The sequence below is a fragment of the Sphaeramia orbicularis genome, chromosome 12, assembly GCF_902148855.1.
Source record: "Sphaeramia orbicularis chromosome 12, fSphaOr1.1, whole genome shotgun sequence".
NCBI lineage: Eukaryota > Metazoa > Chordata > Actinopteri > Kurtiformes > Apogonidae > Sphaeramia > Sphaeramia orbicularis.
The window spans coordinates 49504237-49523755 of record NC_043968.1 but is presented as its reverse complement, the minus strand read 5'-3'; the positions used below and the strand labels follow the sequence as shown (position 1 = coordinate 49523755).

The 19519-nt window shown below is 37.1% G+C and overlaps 1 protein-coding gene and 1 long non-coding RNA gene across 2 annotated transcripts in view; both read right to left on the bottom strand.

Annotated features, from left to right (window-relative positions):
• Positions 1–19519, bottom strand: part of LOC115429762 (transmembrane protein 132C-like) — a 267243-nt gene that overhangs the window by 232289 nt on the left and 15435 nt on the right. The gene's annotated exons all lie outside the window — the stretch shown is intronic.
• Positions 5090–10781, bottom strand: LOC115429771 (uncharacterized). Its single transcript, XR_003936833.1, has 4 exons — positions 10684–10781; positions 10366–10371; positions 6961–6967; positions 5090–5102 (listed from the first exon to the last, which is right to left on the bottom strand). It is a non-coding gene; the product is annotated as an uncharacterized LOC115429771 (long non-coding RNA).

Sequence of the window (19519 nt, the reverse complement as noted above, 5' to 3'; positions counted from 1 at the left end):
TTCTGTCGCTCACTGCTCCTGTGTGTCTGTGCGCTGCCCAGAGAGGTAGAGGAATAGTAAAGCCTGTTGGTTTCACTTTCACTTCTGCTCAGACCCTCAGCTATCACCCCCCCATGACTTTCGGACCATGACTTTCGGACTGTCTACCTCACAAACGATTACATTTTGGTGGTAATCGGGGGGGGGGGGGGGCACTGATCTGCCTTGGCAGAGGTCTGCGCTCTCAGAGTGCTTTTCTAGTGCTTTTCTAGACTGTTACACAGAGGTTTGAAGTTGGGTTCATTATCTTTGTGAGATATATATACACACACACACACACACACAGAGACATACACATATATATATATATATATATATATATATATATACACATTCCATTTTATTGCCTGCCCACCAGAACCTTGAAGCGGAACAAACACAATATGTACCTGAAACAGTTGTATAATGTTCTTCAGCACATCTGACATGGTCAACCTCTGACAGAAAATAAATCAAATTTAAATCAAAAATAACCTTCTGATGTCTTCACAGATAACTTATGAGTAACGGAAAATTTAAGCTTCACAAAAATAGTGATTTGATTTATATCACGATACATATCGATATCGTCTGATATGAAAAAAAAGTTATTGTGATATGATTTTTTTCCGTAACGCCCAGCACTACCCTGGACATGTCGCCAGTTCATCACAGGGTTGACATATAGAGACAAACAACCAACCACTCTCACATTCACACATATGGGCAATTTAGATCAACCAATTAACCTATCGGTGCATGTCTTTGGATGGTGGGAAGAAGCCACAGTACCTGGAGAGAACCCATGCAGACACAGGGAGAATATACAAACTCCACACAGAAAGGTCCCACCCCCATCAACTGGTGTTGGACTTGAACCCAGGACCTTCTTGCTGTGAGGCATGAGTGCTATCCACTGCACTGTCACCCATGCATGCAGCAACTTCCATCATGGAAAAGCCAATGATGTGCAAACAGGTCTAATGTAAGGCTTGAACACACTGAGTAAGTATTCCTAACCAATCACTCAAAATGCCTTCGGAGGTAGTCTCTGATGCATTTGTCCTCATTCTCTGAACAGGTAGACATCCTGGGACGCATTGAGGGACTGCCTACTCAGCTGATATGCTCTATCTAGTGTGCCAGTGGTGAAACATAAAAGTATTGCAAAAACACCTGAAAATCAAAAAGCCCATAAAGATGCACAGTACTTGTGGTCGTGACTATGCCTGAATGAGGCTCTGGCTTTGCCACTTTTTCTCCATGGGGAACTAGAACACCCTCACATAATCCTGTAGAAATTCAACACATTTTAAGAACTTGATGATTCAATCGTCTCTAAAGCAATGTCAAAGTTGCCATACGGATATTTAAGGTGCATTGGCTCGTTCACAATATCCGGTTATGCAATGAATAACCTAGACTCCACCTTAGAGCTACAACCCATCAGCTTCAAGCAGTATAGTGAATTAAATTTCTAAAGAAATATTCCACAACCAGTTTATTCAACTTGATATGTGTGCTGCAAGTTTTCAGAAGACTTGAAAGGATGTGGAAAAAGATCAAAAAACGTTTTAATGACTTTTATGACCACTCATAGTGCAATTTAACAGGCACACAGTATCATTTTCAAGGTCATACAGTCTACTTTAACATATTATATTGAAGCATGTGCTCGCTTTGTCAGACATTGGTGTAAAATGTTCCACCTTCAGAGAATGAGAAGTGAGAGGACCGGAAATCCTGCTCACTGAGTTATGAATTCATTGGGCTGCATATTGTGAATTGCGTTCATGCATAACAGCTTTTATCAGATGATGGATTTTATAAAAAAAATGCACAAAGATACAAACAAGGTGAGCAAAAACCCATAATGGTAATGTTCAGAAAATCATTCTAATATTTCTGTGTTGGATCATCTGCCTCTGTGAAAACTGAACTTGTCTCTTCAGGGCATTAAGTCTCATTTTAAAATGCAAAAAAACAAAACAAAAACAAAGGACCAGTAACTGAGATCTCATAGTCTCATTTGTTTGCTCTAATTTCACCTATGTGCTGAAATTAAATTGCAATGATTAACCAATGTGATTTTGCTCACTGCAGCAATTTCAAAGTTTTCAGATCCACTTAACATTTCAGTTTATACCACTGGTGGTTGCACATAAGCAGTTTCTTTCATCTTATCATCTATTTGACAATTCATAAAAGCCTGCACAAACGACCTTCCAAGATAAATGTGAATTTTTCCCTGTTAAAAAATATAATAAAACACATTCTTATTCAACAACTGAATGGTTTCATATGCAGTTTTCAGATGCAACAGGAGCCATCTGTGCATAGATTTCTTCCGCTGTTTAAACATCATTTATGATCAGGAGGCCAGTCTCTACGGTGAAGGCCTTTGTATATGTGGATGAGTCTGTGGGCAAAAATGTGTGTGCTTTGCCTGGATGCCTCACAGAAAAATTTCTTTATATAAGTGCATTTGTATGCATATAATTCATGTTTGTGTGTTTGTATGCGCTTGCTGTGCTGTATACCCCATCAAAAAACATTTGCACAAACACATCCAAACTCCCATTAATCATTACTTGTTTTGAACAAGCTTTCCTCTTGATGGACTTATTTCCCATTCAATAGCAAGGCAGAACCTGCTGGGGGCATTTTAATGTTCCACCTCCTCAACGTTCCCCAACATTCTTCTTCATTACAATGCCACAACACCACAAACATGACCTGCACCAATAAAATTTTCCATTAATTTCATCATAGCCTGGAATAGATTTCCTGCAATCCTTGTGCTGAGGCAGGGACTCAATACAATGTGATGTGATGTACTGTATCTGGCCTAAATTATCATACAAAAGAAGTACCGAATAAGATTCCTTAATATTACCCAGACCCTCATCAGACACTAGTGCACACAACACAGCTGCATCAAAGCAAGAAATCAATTTATTTTCTGCTGTGCCTTATTCAGTCACCGCATGCAGTCCCCAAGTTTATGAAGACACACACTCTAATTAGTCTACAAAGACTCACTGAATATTCAGTGGTCCAGATCCACTGTCTCATTCAAACACAATACGGAGCCGAAATAGATGAGTACATAACACAAGTTTGCGACCATTTTTTGATTAGCTGAGCGAACACTGCGCAGCACAAAAATAGATGATTATGGAAGTAGATGAAAATAGATTAATTTCCCTCCTTGTGTTGCTTTGAAGGATAAGCCACCTAAATGTATTACATCACTAATATTTAATGAGCTAGTTATAAATAACAGTATTTTCAGCCACACTCAAGCCATACTTTCAGTAAATAAAAAGAGTAAAGTCTTTCTTTAATTTCATGAACAGACCCTACAAAGGATGTAACGGTTACCAGTATAATAATAAACCACGGTAAAATTCCCGACGGTTAGTATTACCGTTTCAAATTCTAATTATCATTAAAACCGTGTTTAATCACTCACGGTGATACTGCTCATGTCCTGGACAAGCAGCAGCACTCCAGGCGCACATGCACTGTTTGCAATGTTTGGCCTCTGAAAACATGGTGGAAGGCACCTGCACAGACAATGCTCCAGAGCAGTGGTTCTTAACCTGGGTTCGATCAAACCCTAGGGGTTTGGTGAGTCAGTCTCAGGGGTTTGGCGGAGGTCAAGACACACACTCGACAACAGCAGAAGTCACACTGATTTGCAGTAAATATTCATTATTATTGTAGCCTGATGGAAATTAGGTGATGGGTGTGTGTTAAAATGTGTGAATGCGCATATGAAACTGGTGGGGTTCAGTACCTCCAACAAGGTTAAGAACCACTGCTCCAGAGATTTTTTTCCACCACTAAAACGACAAAGTCAATAGTCTGGACATATTTTGGATTTTTAAAGGAAGCTGAGGGGAAACTAATTGAAGATGGTCAACCTGTCTGCAGAAAAAAAGTCTCCACAAAGGGGGATTGTGCTTTTTTTTTTGTTTGTTTTTTGTTTTTTTCAAAATAAAACTTGGTTAAATTATTTCAGTGTGTGTATAAGTACTTTCTGAACATTTAGAGCACATTTCAACTATACCGCGATAATAATAACCGTGGAAATTTTGGACGCAATAACTGTGATATGAAATTTTTATATCATTACATCTCTAGACCCTAACATATGTGTGTTTTTCTTTTTTGTGTTATTCAATGATGTCAGAAAGAAGCAGTCTGTAACTTTTACAGGAGTCTTTTATTCCCTGGCAGTGCTGAGCAGCAGCAGCAGCATCGAAACCACACCAGACACGACAAGTACTCGTGCCCTCCTCTCAGCGGCCGCTTGTCAGTGTCATGCTGCCAACAGACTGTGTGCCCTTCACTTTGTCCCAGCTCCCAGTTATGGGAAAGTGTATTGGGATTATGTACAGAAGGCTCTGCACAGCGCAGGAGCTTATACTTCACACCACAAGTCTGATTCCCATTGAGAAGCCTGTAATACCACACCTGCAGAGCTAGATAAGCCCTCAATCCGCCTTTTATTCTAACACTATTATTCTCTTGTGTAATATCACATCAGCAAAAAAATAAATGAAAAAATAAAAAAATCATTATGGAAGTAAAGCTCCATGCAAATGGTAATACAGCAAATATTTCTACTGTTAATATTCATGCACATACAGTACCTTATTCTGCATGTTTTCCATCCTGTATGCACCACAGTGTGTAGCGGCTTATCCATCCCTAAATATTCAACAGTGAGACTTAATGGTACGCTGTAACGCTAACATCATAATCAACTAGCCGATCATTCCTCTGACAGCTGAAAAGATAAAGTGTTCTTTCTTTATAAAATTTCATTCGGGGGTGGTGTAATGGTGCAGAGGTAATTTGACAGCATGGAAAAACGGGGGTTTATGATTGATGGCTACGTCTCTATTTTTCTTTTTTCTCCTCACGATTAGATCCACTGCTTTCTTTAAACAAGCTAACCTAAAACAGTCAGTCATCCTGCAGATTTATCCATAGACAGCCTGGCTCAAATCCTTCAGCTAAACAACTCAAACAAGTACAAACTGATTTAGATTCATGGTGCAATGACTGCAGTTCTCTGTGAAAATGTAGCATATTCAATAACAACTTACTCATCAATCATAAAATCACTTCTGACAGAACCTTTTCCAACGCTGCACTCATCAATACCTATGCACAAAGCACCCACTTGTAAAAGTAGCAACATCATACTGTACTATGCTTTACAGTCATGCTTTCCACCTTCAAAATATATTGGAATGATCAAAAGATGGCCCCAAATATGACCCATTATTGGATTAGTAGCAATTCTGTGTGAATGTCTTGCATCTGTTGATAAATAAGAGCATAAAGGGGTCAATGTTGGGGAAAAACTAATTACATATAACAGGCTTAGGTCAATAAATTACTGCTGTGATCAGATACAGTTAATGAAAAATGTAATTTAAATATAGCTATTACTAAACATGTTGGTAATTATTAAAAGGGTTACATTTTAATATTGTATTTCCAGCTTTTTTTTAACATATGTTACTAGTTAGAAGTAGTTGAAAACATTACTTCAGCAAAACTATATTATCACCTTTACAGTGCAATATTACATTTACAGTACAATAAGCTCTAGTAAAATGCACCTTGCTTTTGTTTTTTACTTGGCACTTTGTCTATTTTAGAATCTACACTCATGGCCAAAAGTTTGGGATTGACACAAATGGATTTTTTGTTTAAATGTGATTTATTTGTCATTAAATTTACATAATGCTTTTAATAGTTTATATTACATTTCAATAGTAACACCTGACACCACATTAATTAAAATACATTACACTGAAATATAGTGTACTTTAAACTAGGGGTGCAACGGTACAGAAAAATTTCAGTACGGTATGTTTTTGGTACAGGCGTCTTTGGTTCAATACATTTTCAATACTTTTTCGGTACAATGAAGGAGACCAATTTCATAAAAAAAAACTTTAAGTATCACCGATCTTCATGAAATAATGTCAGCACAATGCTCTTGTTTTGTCATCTTGTCTCTCTTCATTGACGTAAGTGACAGGGAATTTGAAATGCTCCAAAATCGGACACCTTAGAGAAGACGGAGGGACTTCCAACTCTGGCTTTGTACCTGTAACACTGCTCTGAGCTGCCATGCTGCTTCACCTTCAGCATGTGGATAATGCACAGGATATCAAATATTGCACATGGGTTCTGCTTGTGTCCACCCTGCTCATACTGTGAGCGTTCTGCGTCAAGGTTTGTGTGAAAACTTAAGGCTGTGTTTGCATTCTTCACATTGGCTACATGTATTCATTCAGTACACCTCCATATTATATTGAAGGCCCCGAACCGAAACGGTTTGGTACAAATGAATGCACCATTCCACCCCTACTTTTGACTGTACTATGTAATTTCTTACATTAATAAACAGAACATCCTGATCCTGACTGGTATGTAGTAGTTGTCTCAACTCCACAGTACAGTACAGAATAATACTGACTGCATTCATTAGTGATTCAAATGTTAGCATTTGTACAAGAGCCAATCATGGATACTGTTACATGAACTCATTCGCCTCTTGTTGCCACAGTACTGTGGTGATATAAGGCGTATACTTCAATGCATTCTTTTGTGCATTTTGCTACCACAGTACTGTGGCAATTTATGGAAGAAACGACAAATTAGTGATAGTACATAGTATAGAACAGGAATTATTGTTCTAAATACTCTATATGTTGTTTTAGGATGTTCTTTGCTCTGGAGGCTGGAGAAGGTAGGTGGAGCTACATGTTACATGTGGCAGTGTACAGCGTGAAAAACAAAATAAAATGCTACTCCAACTGGGAGTTGAACCTTAGTCTTCTGTGCTGCAGTCAGATACATTACCGAGTGAGCTGAATATCCACTATGTCTCAGCTAATTTCCAATTTATACAATGAAACTGTGGACCTGTAAATCAGTTGTCATTCTGTGTTGTAGTACTCTGTTGCAGTTTGCTGCTGTTTTTCCTACTCTTTCACTACCTTTCAGATGATCTGCCTATGAGCGATGACAGAGTCTGCATCCATTTTATATTTAATACTAGAATCACTAATAAATTTACCTGCAGCTGATCTTCAATTGTGTATCACGGTGTTTTAATATAATAATGAAGTTGTGCAATTTTTGTGTCTTATAAAAACTACATTACTCTGCACTCCCTACTGTCAGACATAGTCAAGATAAATTGGGATTAAAAATATGGGCATTTACATATACAACCGCAATCAAGTAAAATAATTTTCACACTACTAGTTTAGCCATTGTTAATTTCTAGCATGTTAGTTTGTGATCAAAATAATTGTAGGTGCCTTCATGTTTGGTCCATGAGGCCTTGAAATCAGGCGAAAAGGCAAATTCTTCAAAATGTCCTCTCTCTTCAGGCTTGCACTATGACAGAATGGATGAAAGTAGAGACCTAATTTTTTTTTGCATGGATTCTTATGGTCAAGATGCAACAATATACTGCAAAAAGACTACATTTCAATGAAAAGTGTTGCTGTGAGGCAATTAATAAAATGGTTCAATTTCAGTTTTTCACAAAAATACTCTTTATTTGAGCTAAGACTTCCCAGAATCACCAATTTTCAGAAACCCTGTTTGTCTTGGTAGTGTCTTTCTGTGGCATTCATCCTTTAAGATCAATCCAACAACACATTATTCCTCCATGATGAATAAGTTTGTTCAGGATTATGAATAGAATTCCCAAAATTAGGCTGGCCAGCATCATAAATATTCTGGGAAATCTTAGCTACATTTATGTCATTGACCCTGGTGAAACTGGGTCAACTGACCAGCTACATCCGATTTCCAAGAAGTCTCTACTACAGGCCAGTTCTGGGAAATCTATAATTATTCTATCTGAACTATCATGCACTTCCACACCCTAGTTCAAATATCTCAAGTATTATCATAACTTGTACAATAATCAATGCCATTATACTGTTAAAAATGCCATTTACACCTACGTTTGTATAGAATTTGAAGAAAATATAGTCATGCAGTAAAAAAAAAAAAAAAAATTAAAAATAGAACCAGTTCTATCCCAAAGCTAAAATTTTGTGCACAACATCTTGAAACATATATGAAGACATGGTATAAATTTCAAAATTTTCATTAACTGCCCACATGGTAATTTGGGTGCTCAAATAAACAGTATTTTTGTGAAAAATTGAAATCGACCCATTTTATTCATTGCCTCACAGCAACACTTTTCATTGAAATGTAGTCTTTTTGCAGTATATTGTTGCATCTTGACCATAAGAATCCATGCAAAAAAAAATTAGGTCTCTACTTTCATCCATTCTGTCATAGTGCAAGCCTGAAGAGAGAGGACATTTGGAAGAATTAGCCTTTTTGCCTGATTTCAAGGCCCCATGGACCAAACATGAAGGCACCTACAATTATTTTGAAGCAAAATATGGTCTTTTCAGGGGGATTTCACCCCAGACAGTAAGTTTCAGCAGTGTGGCTTGAACACCTAAGGAGATATTGCTCCTCAAATTTGGCCGAAAAGCAAATTAGCAAAATTTAAAAAAACACAAAAAAAAAAAGCATTAATTTTCACAGGGCTGTATCTCCTAAACTATTACAGATATGACATTAAAATTTTGGATGTGTTTGTTTATCTGGTAGGTGAACAAGTGTGATTTTTTTCAGAATTTTCTGAAGGAGTCATGTGGGGCACTTTCTGAAATCTGGTTGATTTGGGATGGAATAACCCAGGAGTCTAAAAACCTGCCTACAAATGTAGACTTTGCTGCAAGTGGCATTTTGTTCTTCATGGGTGTTGTGAGGCAGCAGGTCTATGATATAAATGTTTTATAACTGAGTTATACAGATCATTGACAGCCATCATTAGTGTGTTTCAAGTACTGCCAACTGAAATACGAAAAAAAAAAAAAAACTAGCAAAAGGAAATATAAATGTGTCTGCAGTGTGATCCACTTCTGTGATAAAAAGAAAAAGAGTTTGTCCTTCATCATTATCAGTTTAAAATCACTGCCAGTGAGATGTAGTTTTTTTTTTCCATTTAATAATATTTGACCTAAGCTGCTGATTGAAGCTGCAGAATTGTTATTTAGAGGTCTTTAGATAAAAACCTGATGCTGGCTGACATGTTTTAAACCTTGAACCAAACCTCAATTTTGTGTGATGAGATATTAGTGTATTGTTTGTAATGCTTCTCCAACTTAACTCTTAATGCTTCAGTGTGCAATAGTTTTCAATAATCCTCTACTTTTGTTTTTGTTTTTTTTTTGTAATTCTGAGAGGAAACCAGACCTCTGTACCTTCTCTTGACTCTGTGTACAGACAGGAGAAGATCTACATTAAACCTTTAAGACCTAGAACTATTTCTGTGGTGACTTCCAAATTAATTTTTCTCTACTTTTAACCTTGAAGCGATTCATCACCATTTGTTATAGACCATATTGGAATTCACATCTTGGTCTACGTCACCGGTCTACGCCCGGCCAAAAAAAAGTCACTCGTGCAATATTTGACTGCAACATCTTTGGTTTTGATTACAGGAGACATTCACTGTGACATCTTTTTTGCCACATGATGCTTATGCAGTGTTATAATACGGTTCATGATATTTTTTCTATCCATAGTGGCATTAATTTCTGATTATTGATGATGGAGAATCGGACGGCTGTATCAAGTCTTCATCACATGCTAAATTAGAGTCTGGACTTTTTGGAGGATAATCCATGTGTGTAAATGATATCTTATTCACTCTGAACCATTCTGTCATAAGCCTGATGATTCTGATCAGTCCTGGCACTGTCCAATCTTTTTGACGTTAAAGACATGAGAGGATACTTACTGCATCGGTTAGAGTTAAATAACCTGTTCCAGCTGAAACATTATGAACCACTGCAGTACTTACCCAGGGCAAGATCTGAACTATATGCTTAGTTAAATCCAGGCAGGTACTGTTTTTTTTTGTCCAGGCTGTTTATTTAACTTTAACTGCAGTAGGTATCCTCTCATGTCTTTAACATCAAAAAGATTGGACAATGCCAGGACTGATCAGGATCATCAGGCTTATGACAAAATGGTTCAGAGTGAATAAGACATCATTTTCACACATGGATTATCCTCCATAAAGTCCAGACTCTATTTTAGGACGTGATGAAGACTTGATGCAGTGGTCCGATTCTCCATCATCAATAATCCGAAATGAATGCAACTAAGTTAACATTTTTCCCTTCCTTTTTTTTTTTTTCTTATTTTTTTTATTTTTTTTTTTTTTATATAGATCTCTTAAACAACTTCCCCCTTGCTCTAAACTACCAAATGCTCAACAGTCTTCAGAATTTTAACCCTTTAAATGCCAGTTTAATCATTTGAATTCTAAGTGATTTATTAAAAAAAAAAAAAAAAAGGAATATTTTTCATAAAATAAATAGTAGGTGGATGAAACATTGGTGGTTATTAGAGTCTTGGATAGGTCAAAGATTAGGAACAAAATTGATTTGATTTCATTTGTATTTTTTTCTGTAGTGTCAGATACTCCCTCTGGACAAAAATGCCCCATTAACTTCCATTATAACCTGAACTTTTAATCCCACTGCCATTACACTTTATAACCATACTGTCTCTAATGTCAACATTTTATTTAGAAGAAAACTAGTGATATTTGACATTTTTAGTGTATTTTACCAGTTTCAATTATGTTCCCATTGTAGGCAGATGCATGAAATTCTTGAATTTTGAGGAGTTTTTATGTGTGTGTACATTTTTGTCCACAAGGGTGACCAGAGGGTGCAAAATGCATCATGGGAAAATAAAACACATCTAAGAGTAAAAGACATTGGATTTCTAAAATACAAGGTGTCCCAAAAAATGTATTCACGGATGTCAGTTTGAGAACAAAACAATAAAATGATGTTTGTAAATTCTATTACATTTTGAAAATTAAATGAATCTTAATAAACACCTACTTTACAATTATTTAAAGTGTGTATACATTTTTGGGACACCCTGTATAACTAAAAAGAAACATTTCTGCCAAATTTCATGCCAAAAGCTGCAAAATGATCAGCAAATGACCAAAAAAAGAAGAGAAAAAGGACAAAAATGCCTGAGGGGGGCTAAAGGGTTAATCATCCATGGGTCAGCACATGGGAGCCACAGGTTATGAACAGACCCATCCATCACAACTATCTACCAAAAGGTCTTTGATCTGCTCTCTGAACCACTTAATTATCCAGCTAGAACCATTACAAAACCAAGAGGCTGTTTAATACAGCAAACTGGTCTGTGAATTAAGGACAGCATGGTGCCGTTTTCCAGCTTTGATGAGCAGAACCAACTTGGTGAGCATGCAGTGCTGCTGCAGTGGAAATCTGGCCAGGAAATGTCAGGTCATCACTATCCTGTGATTGCAGTACTTGTCCTGAGAGGGTTCAGAGGGGATGGGGCACGAAAGCATCTCTAAATGTAAATCCAATCTAATTAATTCACCAGGGCATAACTTAATAGAATCTACATATGAAAGAACTTGGGCCCTGTAAGACATCAGGATGGAAATAGGAGTAATTGGCTTTACAGACAGGAGGTATATCCCAGTTTGAGGGGAAATCCAAGCTTCGAATGGCAAGATAAATATTTGCCAGAAATCAATGCTGCTTACTCATACAGTCGGTAAGAAAACTGAAAACAGCAAACATGTTTTGAAGATGAATAGACCAAATATTATACTACAGAGAAGCAAAGTGTTTGATGATGGGGCTTCAAGGTACTGCAATTTTTGAATACAAAGTTTCCTCTGTTTGATGAAAATGGCTGCGTTTTTACTTTTGCCAGATTCGTCTCATTTATAGTTCTTTCTTCATCTGCCGTTTGCCTGTTTCTGCTTTTAAGCTTCACTTTCATATATTTTAGCGGAAGATGATTTTTTCTTTTTCTTTCTTTCTTTTTTTTTTTTTTTTTACAATTTAATCTCATAATTTCTTTTTTATTTACACACCAGTCACATCCAAGAGGATTTTTCTCCTTTGCTTCACACATACTATGCAAGTCCAAAAAGCAGTTATTGTTATCATACTTAACAAGTGGTGCCAGACACAACAAAACCTACCCCTCACACATATTGTAGCTTATTTTGGTATCGATCTAGCTCACAGGTGTCAAACATGAGGCCCGGGGGCCAAATCCAGCCCGCCAAAGGGTCCAGTCCGGTCCTTGGGATGAATTTGTGAAAAAAAATTACAAAAATTACACAAAGATATAAACAATCTTTTTAGTTCAGGTTCCACATTCAGAACAATTCAGTCTCCAGTGGGTCAGACCAGTAAAATACTATCATAAAAACATAGAAATAATGACGACTCCACATTTTTCTCTTTATAAATGTAAATATTTTCTTGTATTTACACTAAAACAAAGTATAATTTTGCAAAAAATGTGAATAACCTGAACAAATATGAGCACCCTGAAATGTCTTAAGAGAAGTAAGTACAATTGTACCAATATTCTGCTTGTTACTAAACATTTTGTGTATTTGTAGATCCACTGTGATCTTTAAGTTATAATGTACATGTGTAAATGATAAACTGAGGCAGAATATTGTTTTAAAAAAAATGAAAAACAAATTTTTTTCAGTTTGTTCAGGTTATTCACACCTTTTGAAAGGATAGTTTGTAGATGTAAACCTTTTCATAACGTAAATGTACTTTTTTTTTCGCTCTAAAACATAGAAAAAGAAAAAAAGAAAAGAAAAGTTTGGAGTCAACATTATTTATATATAATTATGTTATTTTATTGATCCGGCCCACTTCAAATCAAATTTAGCTGAATGTGGCCCCTGAACTAAAATGAGTTTGACACCCCTGATCTAGCTGATGTCATCATGTCTATGTGTGTGCTGATGTCAGCATATTAATTGCCTCTATATATGTGCCAAGTCTGAAGTAAATTGAAACAAAATTGATGTTTTTATGGACATGTGAAATTTCACCCATTAGAAGTAAATGAGAGGGGAAAAAAAAGATGTAAAAAATTAATTAAAAAATGCAACTTTGACCTATTTTTCCCAAAATGTAGTGGCATTTATTCTGGGTCACTGGCAATCTCTAACCCAAATTTGGTATGGATTCAACCAATAGTTTTTCTGCTACAGACATTTGAAATTTCACTCATTAGTAAATGGTGAAAAAAAAGATTTGAACAATTCAGAAAAAAATGTGAACTTTGACTTACTGTTCCCAAAATGTAAGGAGATCTATTCTGGGTCACTGGCAATCTATATTTGCTGCTAGAATGTTAACAAACAAACAAACAAACCGAACCAAAAACATTACCCCTTGCCCCCCCCGGGGTAATTATACTTATCATTAAATCCAAGTAAAATATATAACACTGTGGATTTGACAGTCAGAAAACAGTTTACCAACCTTCACTCCACTCTTATTTGACATATTGCTGTATCCTTACATATTAGACTTCACCTTACTATAACTACTCTTCACGGCAAATCAGTGACAGCCAAAGTGAAAGGACAACAAATAAATATCTTTCATTTCCAGCTTAATGAAAAAATGTGCAATCATACACGGTCCAAATACCTACGTTAAAAGGCATATACAATCTTAAGGCCTTTAAGGAAAAAATGGCTCAGCATGTATTAGATTCAACCTCTCACTTTTAAAGATTTGCTGCTTTCACCATTTAGAATCATTATAAATTGAATGTTAAGGGTTTTGGCTGCTGGTCAAAAACATACATCAATTTGAAGATCACATTGGCTTCTGATGAATTTTAATGGGCGTTTTACAGAATTTTCTGACATCTCTGCTCTAAAACCAACAGGATAAATAACTGAAGCAGTAATCCATGATAGAAATAGTCTTGGCAAGCATACGTTTTCTCTTTCCACTGTTTAAGGAGGACTCCTGTGCTGTACTATCCTCAATGTTTCTGACACTGAAATCTCTTATTTCTAAACGACTACTGTGGTCTAAATAAAAGGCTATACCTGCTGCACAGAGAAAAACAATCTAGCCCCGCATGCATGATGTGCAACAAAGACTGTGCTGCAGTATAAGGAGAAACATGGCATACGGTACTGTCAAATCTAATTTACTGCACATCATGTTGTTGGAAGATATCTCAACATTTTCTGGCACTCTCGACTGTTCTTTACCTGAAAATATTTCATGACATGAGCAGTTAGACCACTGGCTAGTTGTCAAATAAATATGAGCCTGTATTCTGTACTATAAAGTATGGGGGAGCTCAAAAGAGAGTTACAGACATGATGATCCCTCCCCAACCTATTTTTATGTTAAATAATTTAAAGCATATATCACTATCATGCCCAGACTCTCAGGGGAATCCATCAAGAGAACCCACAGGGGCCTGAACCACAAGGAAGAGGAATGAAAATGAAACCGCTGATAGAAATCACACCTCTGGTGGAGTGTTAAGACACGAGTGGACCGCATCAGACCAGCTGTCTACCTCATCAGTTAACTTAAATAAAAGTGGCATATGTCCCTCCATGCCTATTTTGGAAAGTGAGGGCCTTGTATCCTGAGCATTCACTGTACTCACAGAGATTACACGCACACTCACACACACACACACGGTCGAACTCAGAAAGGCCCAATTACCTGCTGGAAAATGCTGGCACCCAAGAGGGCACAGGCCGGTACCCAGAGCCCACACAGGGCTCACTCATTCTGCTTCATGCCCTGAGCGAAACAAAGGGGATTTCATGTCTCTGTTTAAATCCTTTGGCTTTGGATACATTTCGGCTCCCCCTATATGGACCTTTTAAGAACTGATTTATCCTCTATTACTGAGGCACTGGGCCCAGATCTGGCCCTGGGCATGCTCAAAGCACTGCACTACAGTATACTGCTCATGTGAAATGGGGACAGTATGACGACTAAACAAGAGACATTGTAAAAAATCACAGTTATTGCCTTGGATGGAGCGCAGGCACAAGCTAAGCATAGATTAAAGCACTGAAAATACACTTTATGGCCTTTAAGTGATCAGACATTTAGGGTAATCTGATCATCTAGTTTTCCAAAGCCTTAAAACCTCATCTATGGTGACAAACATTGGAGCAGCATCCAGAAAAAGCTTAGAAGAGGGAGAGATTTAGGTCTCTGTATGTCTAATCATATAGCCCATGTTGTATTTTTGGTCTTTTAAGTCCCTTGCATATTTGATTTTACATGTCAAGTACTGAGGAAAGCAGAGATAAATCTTGGGTTTTACCAAATATGGATTTTTTTAAAATACTCTCTTCACATGTCAAAAGGCTAAATTAAGAGCAGTTGACTCACTATCACAAGATCCATCTCAGAAGTATCTTTAACATCCTCTGTTCAGTTATTACAGTCTATGAACTCCCCTTTTCACTACGATGAGGGTATACATATTTACCCATTGCATATAAAACTGATTCACAAATTCATATCACTTTTAGTAGTTTAGAGTACAAATATACTAGAGCTTTAGGTGACATACAGTGTGTAATATAGTTAACTGTTCCTCAGGATGTATGAATCTGGGGCAGTGTGTCTCTGCTTCATTTCCCGCCTGGCTGGACTATTTAATACACAATCTACTCTCTTCCCCTACATTTCCTGTCTCTTTTACGTGTCGCTTTCAATAAAGGCAAAAATCTCCAAAAATAATCTTAAAACAGTTGTTAACAAAGCACATTCCACTTAAAACACACAAAGTTGTTGGTTTGTACACAGTAAGAGTTCTGCTGAGTTCTTGCTATGGGACATATTATTTCATGCTGTCCAAGATATCCCAGTGTGCTGTTCCTAAATTATCTTTGCCAAAATTATCATGATTACAACAAAGCATGCTGCTGCTGGAGGTACCCTCTGTCTCTGATGTCTCAAACACATCAGTTGTTTTCCTGATTAAAACACCAGGGAAGTCAAAAAAAAAATTTCAAAGACTATGCTGAAATTCAGTAATTATCACAAGCCGACAACTCAAAAGTACAATTTTCAATGGATCTCAATGTATTGTATGCTCAAATTTCTAATTTTTTTTTCCATAGGTTAATAGAAGCAGATGAGATTGTACCTACCTATATTATATTATATTATATTATATTATATTATATTATATTATATTATATTATCATTGTATTCTTCGTCTTCAACCTTTATTTAACCAGATAAAACCCATTTAGATCAGGATCTCTTTCACAAAGGTAACCTGGCCAAGAGGTCAGCAGCATATGTCATAAGAACAGTTAGGAGGAAGTGACAGTATAGATTATAACATACAATTTTAGAAATGCAATAGTGTTTTCAACAAGAAGTGCAGGAGCTATAACACAACAACAAACAATAATTGCTAGTTTACTAGTATCTGTGTTATCCATTACAGTATATAACTCTAATATCCTACATGCATATATGTGTTTTTTTTGTAAATGTTTACACAGAAATATGTATGTTGTATGTGCATGTACCTCATTCTAATTTGACAAAAGTAAGAAAGGAATCAAACTACATAATATAAGCCTAATGCTGAAGGCTTTGCTTTCACTGTGTTGCAGCCAGGTCAAGGAGGCAGTGGGTTGGCCATTTCTCCTCTACTTAGATTGATTCTTCAGAGAATGCACAATGGTTGGTCTGGTTACTCATGGTAATTAAATTCTAAAGAGAAGTAAAGGCCATGGATGGAAAGGGTGTAAAAGTAATGGCTTCTTGGAGACAGATTGGTGGAACAGACAAAGTGGGAATGTGAATTGAAGATCCAACCATGGATTAGAGAAATAAAGCATGACGTGCGGGTCAGCACATTCTGCCAGCAGAGGACAATGCCTTGCTGCGAACTGCACTACAGGGTGATAAAAGGGATAATATTTATGGCATAGCCTAGACAGATCATAACAGCAATGGGCAAAAAGGATGAATCATTACCTCACAAGTACACAACACTGACATTTTTAAAAAGAGATGGATGTATTTCTGAGCTGAACTCATGTCATTTACATTTTATATCTGTAAATTAACATTATGCAACAGTGCACCCAAGAAAAACAGATCTAATCATACAAGTCTATGTATCTACAAAATAAATTCATTTTAGCTGATAATACAGTTGTCACATTACTTAAATGTTTACATGGGGAAAAAAAAAAAAATAATAACCATTCCCCTGACACAATGCATCTATCTTGCTCCTTTTTTCAGTTTAATGTAGGAGTACTGGATGGATGATTTTAATTTTCTGATGTATTGATTGTTATGCAATAACACAACCTAAGCCAATACACGGTTTAAAAACCTGTCAGAAGAAAATCTTGCTCCATTTAATTTGCAATTGATATTTCCTTTTGTGTCCATCGAGCTCTGTTCTATATTATTATGAGAAAAACAAAATTATTTTTTAAAAAATAGAGTAATAATCAAGAAAGGTAGAAAAAAGGTGGTGAGAGGATGTGTGAATGTACGATTAAGAAGGAGAGGGTAGAATGAAGAAAGCAGGGACAACATAAGGGTGATAAAAGCAGGGAGAATACAAGAGTGTGACCATATGTAAGGATTCATATGTCTGATTAATATGAATCTGATAACAGCTTCTTTTTTTGGCTCACGCAAACACTGTACATCATCAGCGCAAACACTTTATACACGCACAAATTCACACATACACGTAATAACACACGTGTCGCTCAACGGCTGAAGCTGAAAAACAGATTTTTCTCATTCACTGATGACATCTGCTCCACTGCTGCACAGATTGCAATTTTCTGATCTAATAGGGCCTACCGACTGGCCATCAGCACATTTAGCGTTAACTAGAAATTGACCAATAACAGTTTTTTAAGGCTGCTCTCAATTTTGAGCTCAGGTCTGGCCTGAAGCCCACAGATCGATCAATATCTATGTCTCATTCTCCTGGCCAATGTATCACCCAGCCAAGTAAACTACAGCCACTGCGCAAAAAAAAGGAAGGAAAAAAAGGAATCCACAAGACCTTATATAGATATACGTTTGACCCTATGTTCTGTTTCTGCAGAAAGATACTCTGTTGAAAAAGCCTCGAGCACCTGTCACAGTTAACACATTAACATATAGAACACAAGCTGACAGTTCTTTAGCTGTCGTGTGTTGTGCGTAAGTTATACGCACAACTGTGCATCTCTGATATGAAATATATACTACACAATCATCAGGCTTGAAAAATGGAGAGACTATTGCAATCTATTTATCACTATGGATGAAGTATTTGGAGCTTCACTTGGCTTACTGCATAAAAGTATTAACACCTTTACGGATATAGGTTTTGGATGATGGAAGTCCTATTGCTAATACATTTTTTTTTATTGGTTGGAGCTCTCAGCAATGTTTACCTCTCTTGAGGCAGTGTAGCTGAAAATTGGTGAGGGAATTGAGTCTTGGTTTGGGAACCACATTCCTAAAGGTGTGGAATAGTTTCCCCTCAGGTTTCAATTCCAATGTGTCTATCAACTTTGAAATTAAAATTCGCATTCCTCTGTATGTGTGTGGATCTTTTTTCCCCTTGCGCTGTTGTTATGAGAGGATAAACTTTAGTGGATATTTTTTCTTCTCTTAACACCTGATGAAACAGGAGGTAAGTCAATCAATAAGGTGCAGCTATAAACGAAAGTCAGAAACACAGATAACTGAGGCAGTAGAGAGACGAATGGATAAAGACAGACAGAGAGGAGTTGAAAACAGTAGCTGTTGACGTTAGCCCAGCAGAAACTGAACCAGTCGTCAGGTCAGCTCCACCCATCAGGACTGTTACAGCCATTATCAGTTCTCCAAAAAGGCACTAGCTTCTGATTCTGACCTGGGCAGACAATGGCAACACAAGAAAAGTTTCCCATCCTACCTGCTATCATCATTTCTGCCTTAGTTCCTGCAATATTCCAATACTGAACCTGACACAGTGGCACAACTTTTCTCAGAAATACAGACAAAGAAAATAAGATTATAGGCTTTCTTCGACAACTTATTGCAAAACTTTCATGAAGCGTTGCAGTGTAAAGCTACCTTTATACTGCATCACTACAAGCCTGAGCAACAGACACTTCACAGAGGACAGCACATACCTCTACTGTCTTCTGGGACCAAAGCTGGTGTTGCGAGATAAATATGTGATCTCTCTCTGTCAATCTTTTATGTGTGAAGTGACAAAAATTGAGTTAACATTCTTTCTCTGCTCTGATTGTGTGGGTTCATTTTCATTTCTTTCGGATATGCTGGGTGTGTGCTGAGTGTTCTGTTAGTTATGCTAATTGTCTCTAGACCTCCTGCAGAGTGCGATCCTCTCCCAGTTGGATAGCTGTGAAGTTGTTTGCCCAAGGAGATGGGTCTGTGTGTGGTTGTGTGTGTGTGTGTGTGTTTACAATGCGCAGCTACAATGTGTCACAAAAGCTTTAGCGATGCTGCACGCGTGCGTTTGTGTGTGATTATGTGTGTCGGGG